This window comes from Electrona antarctica (assembly GCF_951216825.1).
Source record: "Electrona antarctica genome assembly, chromosome: 14".
NCBI lineage: Eukaryota > Metazoa > Chordata > Actinopteri > Myctophiformes > Myctophidae > Electrona > Electrona antarctica.
This window is the reverse complement of record NC_136795.1, coordinates 16,843,097-16,858,096: the sequence shown is the minus strand read 5'-3', so window position 1 is coordinate 16,858,096 and position 15,000 is coordinate 16,843,097. Positions and strand designations below refer to the sequence as shown.

The 15,000-nt window shown below is 44.3% G+C and overlaps 2 protein-coding genes across 2 annotated transcripts in view; both read right to left on the bottom strand.

The window, feature by feature from the left end:
• Window positions 1–15,000, bottom strand: part of lgals2a (lectin, galactoside-binding, soluble, 2a) — a 77,549-nt gene that overhangs the window by 15,917 nt on the left and 46,632 nt on the right. The gene's annotated exons all lie outside the window — the stretch shown is intronic.
• Window positions 1–15,000, bottom strand: part of LOC306936104 (voltage-dependent T-type calcium channel subunit alpha-1I-like) — a 363,333-nt gene that overhangs the window by 311,338 nt on the left and 36,995 nt on the right. The gene's annotated exons all lie outside the window — the stretch shown is intronic.

The window sequence follows — 15,000 nt, the reverse complement described above, 5'->3', positions numbered from 1 at the left end:
TAGCGGGTAGCACGTTTTATGGAGTCAAACTGTTAAGGCCTATTCATACTCCAGTTTAAGGTGATAATGTGACCACAGAAACGGTGCTTAGTAAAAACAGAGAGGTGTGTTTGGGTGAGCGGTGAGTCGCTTATCACCACGGCGTGATGTCATTGTAGTTTTAGTAAAAACAGAGAGGCGTGTTTGGGTGAGCGGTGAGTCTCTTATCACCACGGCGTGATGTCATTGTAGTTTTCGGTGGTCACCTTATCACCTAAAACTGGAGTATACGAATAGGCCATTTATGGTCACACTGCCCAACAGCAGCAGTAAAGTTGAATCGTTCTCAACTTTGCCTCCTCTTTTGCACCTCTTGTTGCCTCCCGGTTCCGCGTCCTGCCGCGCAGCAGGGAAAGTGGCAGTCGCTCCTCGCAGGAAGACAATGCACGGAACCTCGCTGCTTTCTCCGAACGTGGTAACGGAATACTGCTCCTGGTGTGAATTTGGCGTTGAGGCGCGTGTTGGTGTGCACGTGTGTCCCCTAGCTACCGCTCCTGGGTGCCACCTCTTCAGGGATAAGACGTATCAAAAATAGGGCGCTTTAATGGTTTAGTTCATGCTGCTGGTTGCCTGCATCCACAACATGCAATAATAATCCTCCCCGTTCTTTAATTGGCTGCTCCAGTTTTTAATAATACTTCATTCACATGAAGCACCGTGGCTTCTTCTCCATTACTGTGACATCGCTCTGAAGCTGATTATGATGCACTTAACATGGAGTGTGTGCTCCATCAATCTACGCTGAATCCACGAGTGTTGATTTAACTCAGCGAGTGTACAATTGGAACCAAAAGGACCTTTGAGGATGTGTGACCCTGACAGCATACGAATGGAACCAAATGGGCCCTTAGATTCCATTCGTACACTGTCAGTTACATTTATTTAGTTAATGTTAAGTTTACTTTACTATACTCGTGTCCGTCACGCATCTCACATCCGTCACGCATCGGGACACGCTCCATATGGCCAATACAGCATCCAGGAAATAAAACGTCTGGGTTTCCGAGGCTATTCCATATGTTGATCTGACCTCATCAAACCCTGTACACTCAAGACACGCTCCATATATGGCGCGTGTCATGGAGAAGACTGGATCATCACCTAGATCTTCCTATATGGAGCCGGCCAGCAACTCTACATCTGACCTCACGGACACCAGATTAATAGTTTAACTCCTGCTTCTTAACTGTGCCGTATTAAGAAGCTCTGTTGTTTCAGCGCGACCTCGCCCTTTAGGGAGTCTTACTGGTATATATAGATGGAAGCATTGACTATATATGTATGGATATGCATAGTCAATGCTTCCATCTATATATACATGTACATCCATCCATACATAATGTACTGTACATCAGAGTGCATCTGTATAAATGTGTGTGTGTCAGATCTCTTGAAGTAGGGTACTCCCAGTAGGCTTCACATTGTACACTAGCAGTCTCTATCTCTCTCTCTCTCTCTCTCTCTCTCTCTCGCTCTCTCTCTCTTCACATGACCTTAAAATGCCTATAATTGATTGGGGAAACAGTTATTTATTTGTATTTATGTTTATGTACACATTACATCACACTAAGAATTAGGTAGAATTATGAAGGATTAAGCACAGCAACATTCTAAATGTAAATTTAATTCTGACCCCTAAGGGTCCATTTCCAATACCGCTCTGGCATTTACTGGGTGAAAACAGGCGCCAATGAAAGTGAAAATCGGTTTATCTCCGAGAGTGTCTATTTGGTCCCATTTGTATACTCTCAGGAGTTAATTAACACTGAGGATTTTATATTGTGTGGCGGAGGTAGGGTAGACATATCATTATTCTAAATACATACGTTAATGGACACATTACATTCACAACACCTGCGATATGCAGAAACCACACAGACCGAGCGTAGACAGAACACGTACAGCTAACTAGACTGCAGCCATTTGCTCCATAATAGATCACTGATTAAAGGACCATGGTCTGGCAAGGTCAGACGATACGACTATGACCCGTTGACCATGTACAAAAGGTCAGACTATACGACTATGACCCGTTGACCATGTACAAAAGGTCAGACTATACGACTATGACCCGTTGACCATGTACAAAAGGTCAGACTATACGACTATGACCCGTTGACCATGTACAAAAGGTCAGACTATATGACTATGACCCGTTGACCATGTACAAAAGGTCAGACTATACGACTATGACCCGTTGACCATGTACAAAAGCATACCATAGTTTGTTTGATTTCATCTCCCATTTCAGTACGAAAATTAAAAAAAGCAGACAATGTTAATGTCGCAATTTGTGCATACAGCACAGAACATACTGTAATAGACACATTAAAAGCACATCAGGAAAACAACAATGATCCAAGTTCCATCCACAGGATCCATCATAAATATCAACACAGACCAGATAGACATTTAAGGTGCATGTATTTCACAACGGAAAAGAAGAAAACCTTATATTTACAGTAAAACAAAGCAACACTGCCTCATCAATGCACACCGAGTTTGTCTGCTGGTTCTCAAGATTCATGAACAAGACACACGCACGCACATTCACACACGTACGTTTTTCAGTGCATTTATAGTAGGATTATTATTATTACCATTTAATTTTATTCACCCTTTGAGATCTGCCCATGAGGAATTAAAAAAATCCATTATTAGTTTTGAGTCCGAGCCAAAATGCTCTTTCAGTCTGTCAGCAAGGATTAGTGGGTGGATTGTGTTAAATGTAGAAGAGAAATCTGCAACGAGGACTCATGCATGTGTTTCACAGGCCTCCAGAGGCATAATACATAAAGTTTAAAAGCATTGCAATGTCTCTTGCAGAGCGATAAGCAAATTGTAGCGGGTCCAGTCCTGGAACTGCTTACGTGAGTGTTATGTGGGTTTGAGACAATGCCAGTTTGATAATCCTCTCAGTGATTTAACTACCAATGAGGTGAGGGAAATGGGCCTGTGGTCATTAGGAGAGGATGGATGAGCGACTTTGGGAAGAGGGACCACAATTGATGTTTTCCACTGTGACAGGACCGCCTGGGCAGGCTTAAAATAATGAACAAGAGTCTTGTGCTTGTAACTGATGGTTTGTGGTTGTACTTTTCAAGTAGAAACTGTAAACGTGTGCTATACTGTATTTGGGTCAAGGTATTTGGGGATGCTATATAAAGAATTCTTAACAGAAAAAGTATATATGTAATATTTGCACTGTTTTTACACTTCCTGGATAGAGAGACAATCATTAAATGCATTTCCATATCTATCATCGCTCCAGAGACATGGTTCACATGTTGGACACGATTACCTATCTAGGCATATAATATTGACCATCAGTGTAGTCAGCTTCAACTTGAGAACAAACACAAACCATAAGTAGCAAAACAAAGTAAATCTTTACAAGTGAAAAAGTGTAGCCCATAATGCAATTCCTTTAGGGAAATCTCTCAGCAGCAGCACCATAGCCTTAAAGATCGGTGAACCAATATTATCCAGCGCTTCAACAATGCGCTACCCGCCCCTCTAGACCAGAAAGCACACTGACATTTTGATTATTTTAAAAAGAATGTACAAAAAACTAAAACCCATACATTAAAAGAAAACTTTTGAGAAATAGTGATAATAGCAGATCTATAAGCTCACGGTGTGTTGCATCTCAACGTGCTGTGAGCTTGTAGATTTTTTTCACTATTAAATTGGGCTGAAGTGGTAAATTCATCATTTATTTTTGTACGTTTGGGTCCCGAGACACACACCGGATTTCTCTTTTGGGTCTCGAGGCACAGCCTCTCATCTGGACAGTGGTCCAATTATGTTTGCTCTTGTGGTGTTAAAGTGGGCATTTGCCATGGTCTTTGTGCCAGCCCGTTCAGCCAGCGTTGCCCTCAGTTCAGGTTCACTGTTTTTAGTACCGCTGTGCCCCCTCCCCACCCCACTGGCTTCTGGATGGATGGTATTATTTTGTCATTGAACACAAGTGTGCAATGGAATTTAGTGTCTTGTTTGTGTACATTCTGCTGGGAATAACACACAGAAGTCTATAAATCCTGAGATAACGTCTGTCATCTTATTCACCAATTTCGAGAACAGTCCGATTGACCGACTTCAAACTCCGAGGGACACCTGGTGTCAAGTCAGTCTGATAGGCAGTTGGACCGCAGATCAAACCCATATACAGTATGGGCATATATGGAGAACCGTCTGCCCAGAACCACAGTGCTATGCCCATATGATCATGCACAAATATGGGACTGTTTGGAGCCAAAGTTACTTTATCATTGCATTATATTAATTTATTTCCATTTCTGACAGTGATAGTGAGAGAGAGACAGGAAAGGCAGGAGACAGAGGAAGGATGGAGGGAGCAAAGAGCCTCAGGTCAGATTCAAACCCGGGCCAACAACTCCTTATCGTTGCATTTTAATGCATCAAAGAGCCTCAGGTCAGATTCAAACCCGGGCCAACAACTCCTTATCGTTGCATTTTAATGCATCAAAGAGCCTCAGGTCAGATTCAAACCCGGGCCAACAACTCCTTATCGTTGCATTTTAATGCATCAAAGAGCCTCAGGTCAGATTCAAACCCGGGCCAACAACTCCTTATCGTTGAAGGATGGAAGGAGCAAAGAGCCTCAGGTCAGATTCAAACCCGGGCCAACAACTGACCTCAGGTCAGATTCAAACCCGGGCCAACAACTCCTTATCCTTATCAAAGAGCCTCAGGTCAGATTCAAACCCGGGCCAACAACTGACCTCAGGTCAGATTCAAACCCGGGCCAACAACTCCTTATCGTTGCATTCTAATGCATTAAAGAGCCTCAGGTCAGATTCAAACCCGGGCCAACAACTCCTTATCGTTGCATTCTAATGCATTAAAGAGCCTCAGGTCAGATTCAAACCCGGGCCAACAACTCCTTATCGTTGCATTTTAATGCATCAAAGAGCCTCAGGTCAGATTCAAACCCGGGCCAACAACTCCTTATCGTTGCATTTGAATGCATTAAAGCCTCGGTTGATCTAAAAAGTCTAGCCAAAAATAGTGCCTGGAGAAAAGTTGGAATTACGAAAACAATTCTATGACCTCTTAATCATGCAGCCAAGGCTGACTCAATAATTCAGGTAAGTGAGTTTGGCAATGTTTTAATGAACAAAAAGTTAACTTTAACAGACAAATTGTTAATGTATGATAATGTTGCTGCAGCTGTGAATACACAATATCATCAACTGGATTCTTTGCTTCCTGACGAAGAATGGCAGGATGTGAAATGTCAGAGGTCAAATCAATGTCACGGTACTGAAGGAGGAGCAGGTGGATATATTCCCCATCCTATTTTCACTTGATGGCACCTGATATACACCCACATGAAGACACATAGGACCACGTAATACTACAGTATAGACTCATACCCCCACATAAGACACATTTACGACCACACATGGACACATACAGTGCTGTAAAAAGTACTACATTTCTTGACTTTCTTAACACTGCTAAAAGTAAAAGTTACGGTAATCAAAATATACTTAAAAGTACCAAAAGTAAAAGTACTCATTATGTAGAATGAACGAGGTATCAGTATAAAATGAATTAAAATGTTATGAAAAAAGATCTAAAAGCATCGTGTTGAGATCGGACCTGATAATTTCAAATAGCCACAGTTTAAATGACTGAAGTGGTTAATGTAATTGTTTTTGTAATAATAATTCAAATCTACAACAAAGCAACTAGCAACTGAATTTTTCTCAACTTCCATCCCTCTGACCCTACACAGAACATGAGGGCTGACGTAGTAGAATTCATAGAACCACGATTGGTAAATGGTGCGGGCCAGTGCAGATTCATTTCTAAAGCGGCATCACCCCAGCCACTCATCAACAAGCTGTGTGTGTGTGTGTGTGTGTGTGTGTGTGTGTGTGTGTGTGTGTGTGTGTGTGTGTGTGTGTTTCTAAAGCGGCATCACCCCAGCCACTCATCAACAAGCATGGACCTGTGGAGCATCCTCTGTTTCTGTGTGTGTGTGTGTGTGTGTGTGTGTGTGTGTGTGTGTGTGTGTGTGTGTGTGTGTGTGTGTGTGTGTGTGTGTGTGTGTGTGTGTGTGTGTGTGCGTGCGTGCGTGCGTGCGTGCGTGCGTGCGTGCGTGCGTGCGTGCGTGCGTGCGTGCGTGCGTGCGTGCGTGCGTGCGTGCGTGCGTGCGTGCGTGCGTGCGTGCGTGCGTGCGTCCTATTAAAAAAAAGGTACAAAATTGAGAGACTTGGCCCACAGGAATCTAATTACCACAATCCCTGGAGGGAAAAGGACAGCATGCCTTCAGTGTGTCAGCAGATACTGCATGTGTGTGCGTGCAAGTGTAGTAGCTAGTGTACGTATGTGTGGCTGTGTGCGCGTGGTATCGGTATGCACATATACATTATTCATGAAGATATTTGTGCACCTGTGACTGCGTGTTTGCAATTGGGAGTCTCAAGCCTGCACTGCAAACTTTCCATACATAACGCTGATGACGCAATTACAGGATTTAAGACCACATTCTACTTATATGCCGGACACCCCCACTGACACTTCCATTCTATGCAATTAAATACACCTGCCATTGCATGACTCATCTGTTTGTTCTGCTTCAAAACCTCCAAAAGCCAGGGTGATTATAGCCTAGTTAACTAAAACTAACCGAAAAAACGACCGAAAAAACATTTTAGTTAACCGACAGAAACCAATCACTGAAACCGTATTGTGTCTACATACTCACTAAAACAAAACATATCCTTTGTCATTGTCAGTATACAAAAACAGCTTTTTGAATCTCGGCCCTGACTACTCCATATTATAATACAATATTAAAACTAAAAAAAACTAAAAAATATTAAACTAATTAAGCCTTTTCACAAAATAAAAACTCAACTAAACTAGCAACCCTACAACTGAAACGAACTGAAATTGAAAACATGAAGTCAAAGCAAAGCAAAAGAAATGCTCTTTCTCCTCAGTCCCTCTTGCTCTACAGCTCTCCTCTTGCTCTGAATTCCTCTCTCTAGGAACCCAGCGGGGACTGAAAGGAGCCACGGTGGTGACCTTCCAGAGCAGAGCCATGACAGCCACCATGCAGCTCTTGAGACCACAGCTCCACCCATAGCCGTGGGACCTCGGGGTAGTGGTGCAAAGTAATTTAGTATATTTACATAGTACTGCACTTATGTACAATGTTGAGGTATCCCGGTACTTTACTTGAATATCTCCAATATCCATTACTTCTACTCCACTACATCCTGGATCCAAATATTAATATATTAACATATCAAAAGATTTGTATACATTTGACATTTTGAAAAGGGACATGCTGCACAATGACTGCTTTCACCTTTGATAATGTAAGTGCATTTTGGAGCCGATACTTTTTACTCGAGTACATTTTGAATTCAGGACTTTTACTTGTAACAGAGTATTTGTACATGTATATTGCAGTATTGATACTTCTAATGAAGTAGACAATGTCAGTCTTTTTCCACCACTGACTAGGGGAGCGGCTGCACCTCCACCCCCAGGTGCTGCATGCACCCTCTTATTAAAGCCAATGCCTATGTCTCTAAGAATAAAACATTAGCCTAGTAATTCCTCAGGGTTGCTTGTGATTTGTGACAGTGTGCTGAATGGCATCAACGTCGTAAAGACACTTTGTGAGCTTGTATATCAGCTTGTATAGACCCCTGGGGGAATCCCGCCTGTTCAACGGAGTACAGTTGGGTGCCACCGATATTGTCCCTTATCATTTGACCCATTTAGGCCTGACCTCAACATTTAAAAAAATCCTTCTAAATCCTCCAGTTTTCTGAAATAAATATTTTCACGATTTTTCAAAAATAGCAGACCTACAAGCTCGTAGCGCGCCACTCGGTGGCGCGCTATGAGCTTGTAGATCTGCTATTTTTCAATAGCTAAATTATAACATAATGTTTAAAACACCAAAAGGGGTTCCCGCCCCAAAATGGGTTAACTGTCCTTTTGCGCAGATCACGCAAACCTCAGCAAAAAGAAAAGGACAATATCGATGGCCTCCAACTGTATATGGTTTACTGTAGGTGTACTGTGTGTGTGTGTGTGTGTGTGTGTGTGTGTGTGTGTGTGTGTGTGCGAGTGTGTGTGTGTGTGTGTGTGTGCGCATACTGTAATGCTACGTTCACACGGGCAGATACAAAGATACGGTCTACCATTCATTTTCAATGGAAGCTGCAGCGACGTGAAGCTACAACGTAAATCCGCCGTTTGTAGCAGCTACAAAACATATAATTAAGTTGAACTTATGGCTTCAACGTCAGATACAATACGCTGTGAATCTTTGTGTCTTTGCATCTGACCGAGTGAACGCAGCATCAGAGTGTGTGTCTGGGCACAGCACATACCTCTACTGTATATCTCCGGATGTGTTACCTTAGCAATGCATTTTAGGGTCTCTGCAATACTGTATGTGCCGCTCACACCCAGGTGTATACAGAATGCATTCGTATCCATAATCAGAGTCGTCTTCACACCAATGCAAAGGCTGCTGGCTGTGTTGGACCGCGCATGTGCGTGTGTGCGTGTGTGTGGGCGTGTCTATGGGGCGGTATAGCTTTACGAGCGACGGGGGGTAATCTATCACGAAGGTGGCGGCAGCGCGGAAAACATCCGCATATAGCGTCGTCGTCATCACCATCAACAACCACAGCAGGCTCGTATGTCTGTCGGCCCCCGCACCTGTCCCCCATGATGCACCACTGGGATTGGAAAGGGGGGAGGGGGAGGGGGGGGGGGTCAGTCATGCTGTGTGTGGTGTTGAATTATGTTTTTATACCAAACATTGCGGAAAATGAGAAGCCATTTGCTGCGGGAGAAAGATGGAAAACACGTCATAATTTGACCAAGGTTAAAATGGTAAATGGTAAATGGTGTATTTATATAGCGCCTTTATCCAAGGCGCTTTACATAGATTGTGCATTGCATTCACCCATTCACACACACATTCATACACCGATGGCAGCGGAAACCATGCAAGGCACCAACCAGCACATCGGGAGCAATTAGGGGTTCAGTGTCTTGCTCAAGGACACTTCGACACTGTAACTCTGGGGGAGCCCGGGTTCGAACTGGCAGCCTTGTGGTTTAATACCATCCAGCCACTCAGTGACTGCGAATTTGAGACAAATTTCTAAAGTGTGACACTACAACTACTCTCCCAACCAAAAGGGACCCATTCCACAGTGACTATCGATCACTGTAAACTACTCAGGGTTCAAATGCACACTGAGGATTACGTAGTGCATACTGCAGGGGTTCTCAACCCGTGGGTCGCGACCCCTCGGGGGGTCGCCAAATTATTTTAGGGGGTCCCCAAATTATTTTCAAAAAAAATAAATAAAAAAAAATATTTTCACGATTTTTCAAAAATAGCAGATCTACAAGCTCGTAGCGCGCCACTCGGTGGCGCGCTATGAGCTTGTAGATCTGCTATTTTTCAATAGCTAAATTATAACAATGCTTAAAACACCAAAAGGGGTTCCCGCCCAAAATGGTTTAAGGTTATTGTAGCAGTCAATTTAGATTGGGGGTCGGGAGGGGGCGGGGCGGGGGTCCCGAGACATTGCCAAAGCATTTCCGGGGGTCCCCGGCCAAAAACGTTGAGAACCCCTGGCATACTGTATGCATTCATATGAATTGAGTAGTGTCTGCTGCTGCACCGGTCAAACGTTAAATAATAACTAAAACTATACCGTTCCATACACAGGTGTCAGGTTCTCAATACAGTGTTGAGGGAACCCCAGCAGTCCATGAGGTGGTCTCAGGAGGGCCCCGGCTAAATGATCGATAGTTTAGGAACCTTACGGGACTGTAACTCAAAGAGAGTGCACAAATGAAACTATGTGGCCCTGTGATGGACCCTTATTTTGGGGGCATTTTTTGCTCCATTTGTACATGCATTCTCAAAGGGATAACACTGAGGATTTTGCAGTGTAGGTTTGGGGTCCCATAGATACAACATTAAGGTCCGTGGCTACTGCATAATCCAACCGAGGTTCTGGAAATGAACAGGAGTCACCATTACACCACCACCGTAAAAAAATTCATTTTACACGAGCACATATACAGTATGGATTCAGTCACATAGAGTCCACACAAACCCCTATATATATTTATGCTCCTGTCATACCAACCGCCTCACCTCAGTATCCTTTATGACTGATGCTATATGACGGCGGCCTATTTCATGTCACTGCAGCCCTCAACTGTATACTCCCAGCTAATCTGAAGCAGCATGCCAGCGACATGGGAATATCTAGTCCAACAATGTCAGATTGTCCCAATCCCTCGACAAGCGGGATTGCCCCTGTGACGACAACAAACAGGCCTTGTGAATCCTATAGGCCACTGATGATAGCGGGATATACCCATCTTTTGCCCATAAAAAACAACATTAGTGTATTAAGTTAACACACTAGTTGTCAACGTCAGGTCTGGGGACCCTTTACTGGTTAGAGCATGTACAAAATTGTAACCAAATGGACCCTCACGGGTACAATTGGTTCCATTTGTGCACGCTCAGAGTTAAAAAGCAAACTAACAAACAAATAAAAGCAGCGTAGATTGGTGTCCTGGACAAGGTTGAGAATTGCAGTATTAACATACAGTATAAAGGATATAAGCCTAAAAAGCATTTAGTAGCCTATTTTAGTTGTCGAAGCATTGGGCTACTATATTATGTAATTTGGCTATCTCTTCTATCAAATTACAGTACATGGGAATAATAAGTAACTGTAGTACTTTATCTCCAAACATCAGTAGAGCTGCATGGCCGCCAGGCGCCAGTAGGGAGCCAGACAGAATGTAATGACTAATTGAGGTCTTTGGTGATTGATATTGCTACAGTGTATCGCTTCAATGAACCGCTGTTTCATGGCTTAATCTGAGTTTTTGAGAATGCCAGCATGTATTTTAATGAAATAAGCTCATACTTCAGCTAAAGTGTGTGCGTGCGTGCGTGCGTGCGTGCGTATCACAGCTGTTTCATTATAGCTGATTTTGAATAAAGTTATACATATACGCACAAATCCAATTACAGTCAGCAGTGTTTAGAGTATAAATCAGTCAAATATACCAGTCAATATAACTATACCACTATAAGCAGTTTCATGGTGTGCCTTGGGGGGAAAAACAGTTTGAAAACCACTACAGTCCTGCACAGCTGTGTATGCTTCTGTGCGTGCGTGCGTGCGTGCGTGCGTGCGTGCGTGCGTGCGTGCGTGCGTGCGTGCGTGCGTGCGTGCGTGCGTGCGTGCGTGCGTGCGTGCGTGCGTGCGTGCGTGCGTGCGTGCGTGCGTGCGTGCGTGCGTGCGTGCCCACTGTAACTGTCACTGTGTTGCAGAAAGTGGCCACAAGGGAGAGCCTTGTCTAAGATGACAGACAGGGCTAGGGAGGAGGAGAGAATTGAGGTTAAAGACAAATGTCCAAATCTGCCATGAGAGGGACTACACTATTAGTGATATCACAGCGGCCGGGCTGGGACACAACGTTACAGTGAAACCAGAGAAGGCAATCAGGACAGAGTCAAGACAAGAAAGACATCTTCATTACATTGTCATGTATAAAAAGGAACATGATTACACATGCAGCCGGGTACCCCAAGACCATTGGTTTGCTTATGGGTACAGAAAAGGCACAGGTGGTGTGATTGGGCTCTCAGAACACTGCTGAGAACAGTCAATGAAGGAGATTGAAGAAGGGAATCTTATGATTGTATTTAACATACATTAACATATGGACTACGTTCATGGGGGCAATAACACCATGTATGTAATGTATGCATAAAAAAAATCACACCTGAGGGAAGTGAGGGGCGATCTTATCATCATACATCAATTCGTGCTCAGCCAATCAAATCATCACATATGTCATTCCGGCCAATCACTTTTGGCGTCTTCACTTTTCGGTACTTGTCTCAGCCAATAAAATCATCGCTATGGGGCGATCAGCTAATCACAAGCCAATGTTTGTGTTCACACAGACAGGGAGCTGGGCATGAACAGCTGAGACTGGGAGGCTGGTTTTCGATCCCCGGCCGGGTAATTCCAAAGACTCTAAAAATGTGATCCAGTGCCTCCCTGCTGGCACTCAGCATCAAGGGTTGGTTTGTGGGTAAGTCCCTGCAACATACTAGCAACATGTCCAGGGGGTGTACTTGTATATCAAGCTGCCTCACACTACAGAAACAGGAGATATATAGGGTGCCTGCCCTATGGGCCTCAGGGCTCAGCAAGGCTTACTTGTAAGCATAAAAGTAAGGTGATTTTTGACAGGTGACGAGGACTTGGTAGCAGTTGGCTGGCAGTTGGTGGGGCAGGGCAGGGCAGGGCAGAGTGGGGGTGCAGAGTGGGGGGCAGGGCAGGTCAGAGTGGGGGTGCAGAGTGGGGGGCAGGGCAGGGCAGGGCAGAGCAGAGTGGGGGGCAGGGCAGGGCAGGGCAGGGCAGGGCAGAGCAGAGCAGAGTGGGGGGCAGGGCAGGGCAGAGCAGAGTGGGGGGCAGAGCAGAGGGAATGAGAGATAATTAAGGGGTGGGTTCTCTGAGGATGTGAAAGCTTGTACCTGGATTCAGCCAGATGCTAACGTGCACTGTCTGCACCACCCGTCTACTCTGCTGTATAACCTCCATGAGTCTATGCGCACGCACGCACGCACGCACGCACGCACGCACGCACGCACGCACGCACGCACGCACACGCACGCACACGCACACACACGCACACACACACCAAAAGAGACACAAAATGATACGCACCTCAAACCTCAAAGATATAAAACACTGTATGGCAGCTGGGCTGGCGTGGTTGTCAAGCTGATGAAATTACTTTCAACATCCCAAACACATCATATGCTCTACCTGTGCTTAAACGGGTTGTTGCATTATTAATCAGTTACAAAGTACCAGAATCCATGGAAGGAGAATCACTATGAAGGCAACAGGAACACTCTGACAATCACGCTCTGAGAAAAGACGCCAGAGCGGAAGTAGGGGGCGTGGCCAGGAATCTCATGTATACAGTATATATGCTTGCGGGTGCATTTGGTTCATAGTTGAACACATGCAGGATTAAATGATGGGTTTAGGAATGCGATAAAAACAAAAACAAAATATATATCCATGTATTCAAGAGGAGTAATCGATAGAAGAAAGGTAACTTTTTGGGGTGAACGATCCCTATAAGTAAAAGTAAGTACTGCAATATAGAAGTAGGCCACTGTATAAAAGTCCAGTATTTCAAAAGTTGTGAGTAATGAGTAAAAAGTACAAAAGTTTTCAAATGTATACAAATCTTTTGAAAATAGCTTGCATATATACTAGCTAGCATATATACTAACCACACTAACCAGTGTGGTTAGTATATATGTTTAAATGTATATATGTTTTATAATAATAATAATAATAATCAATAATTTTTAGTTACTATTATGTAGTGGCAGTAAAAAATACAATATTTGCCTCTGAGACGTATAGCGGAGCAGAATATTTGAAAACTAGAAACACTGCAGTAAAGCAAAAACACCTCATACGGTACGTGTACTGAAGTACAGTACTTCCGTAAATGTTCCTATTACTTTCCACCACTGTACATATCGATCTCCAACCCCATTGTTTGTCGGAGCTGTGGGTCATTGTTTGGAACGGTCCTTCCATCCATTTCCAGACATCTGGCATTTGCACTAGAATAGATAGAGCAGACCCTACAGCTGATACTTCCGTCAATCAGTCATGCAAATGTTATGACGTGACGTCGGCAAACATCATGGACCATGATCATTAAATGCCTCTCTGACTCCGAAAGGTCACACATTGTTATGGAAGAGATTGTGTGTGTGTGTGTGTGTGTGTGTGTGTGTGTGTGTGTGTGTGTGTGTGCGTGCGTGCGTGCGTGCGTGCGTGCGTGCGTGCGTGCGTGCGTGCGTGCGTGCGTGCGTGCGTGCGTTGATCACATCGGTGAGCAGGCAGCAGCAGGGGACTGAACGACACACTGCGGTGTCTGTCAGAAGGACTTAGTGACGCCACGGCGGTTCAGAGACTGACCTCCCTCACTCCCTCGCCGCCGCCGCCACTGTCAGCCCTGACGAGTGACAAGACAGCTGTGGAGGCGCAAGAGAGGGCTGGCGGGCGTGTGTGTGTGTGTGTGTGTGTGTGTGTGTGTGTGTGTGTGTGTGTGTGTGTGTGTGTGTGTGTGTGTGTGTGTGTGTGTGTGTGTGTGTGTGTGTGTGTGTGAGTGAGTGAGTGAGTGAGAGAGAGAGCAGTGGTTTTGTGCATGTGGACATTTTACAAAGGACAGTGCAAATGGACGTGGAGTGTGTGCGTTCAGGACAGACAGACAGACGTCCATGAAACAGATGTCAAAGTGCTGCTCACGTTAAGACGCGGCGGTCCCTTGGACAGGCAGTCACACGCGCTGCATGGCAGGCTGGAACTACAAGCCGCTAAAACCTAGGCTATAATATTTACTGAGCGGGATGTTTGAGGTCAGCTAACCACTTAACCTGAGCTTGAGAATGATTGAGGGTGATATTCGTTGCACACTAGTTATTAGCTGCTACTGTTAAGCCTCATCCTATGCCTATATACTGAGAAAGACATTTCTGATGATGCCTACGGCTCCTGTTAACACCAATGACATACTGTACTGCACTTGGTATCCCTGATTCCAGTCAAATATAGGCTACATAGATGATCTCCCAAACGACAGTGGGCTACATATCTCACATACATATAACACAGCTCAACAGAAAAGGAAGAAATAAGTAAAAAATGTTCAAGTGCCATGGCTTTCAATGCATTGCAGAATGGATTACTTTAACATTTTTAATAACTTCATAATTTATTTTCTAGCAAGAAATCAATACGATTGCACCAACAGATGCCTGAATTACATATCGATCCATTTACTCTACACTGTCCATATACACTT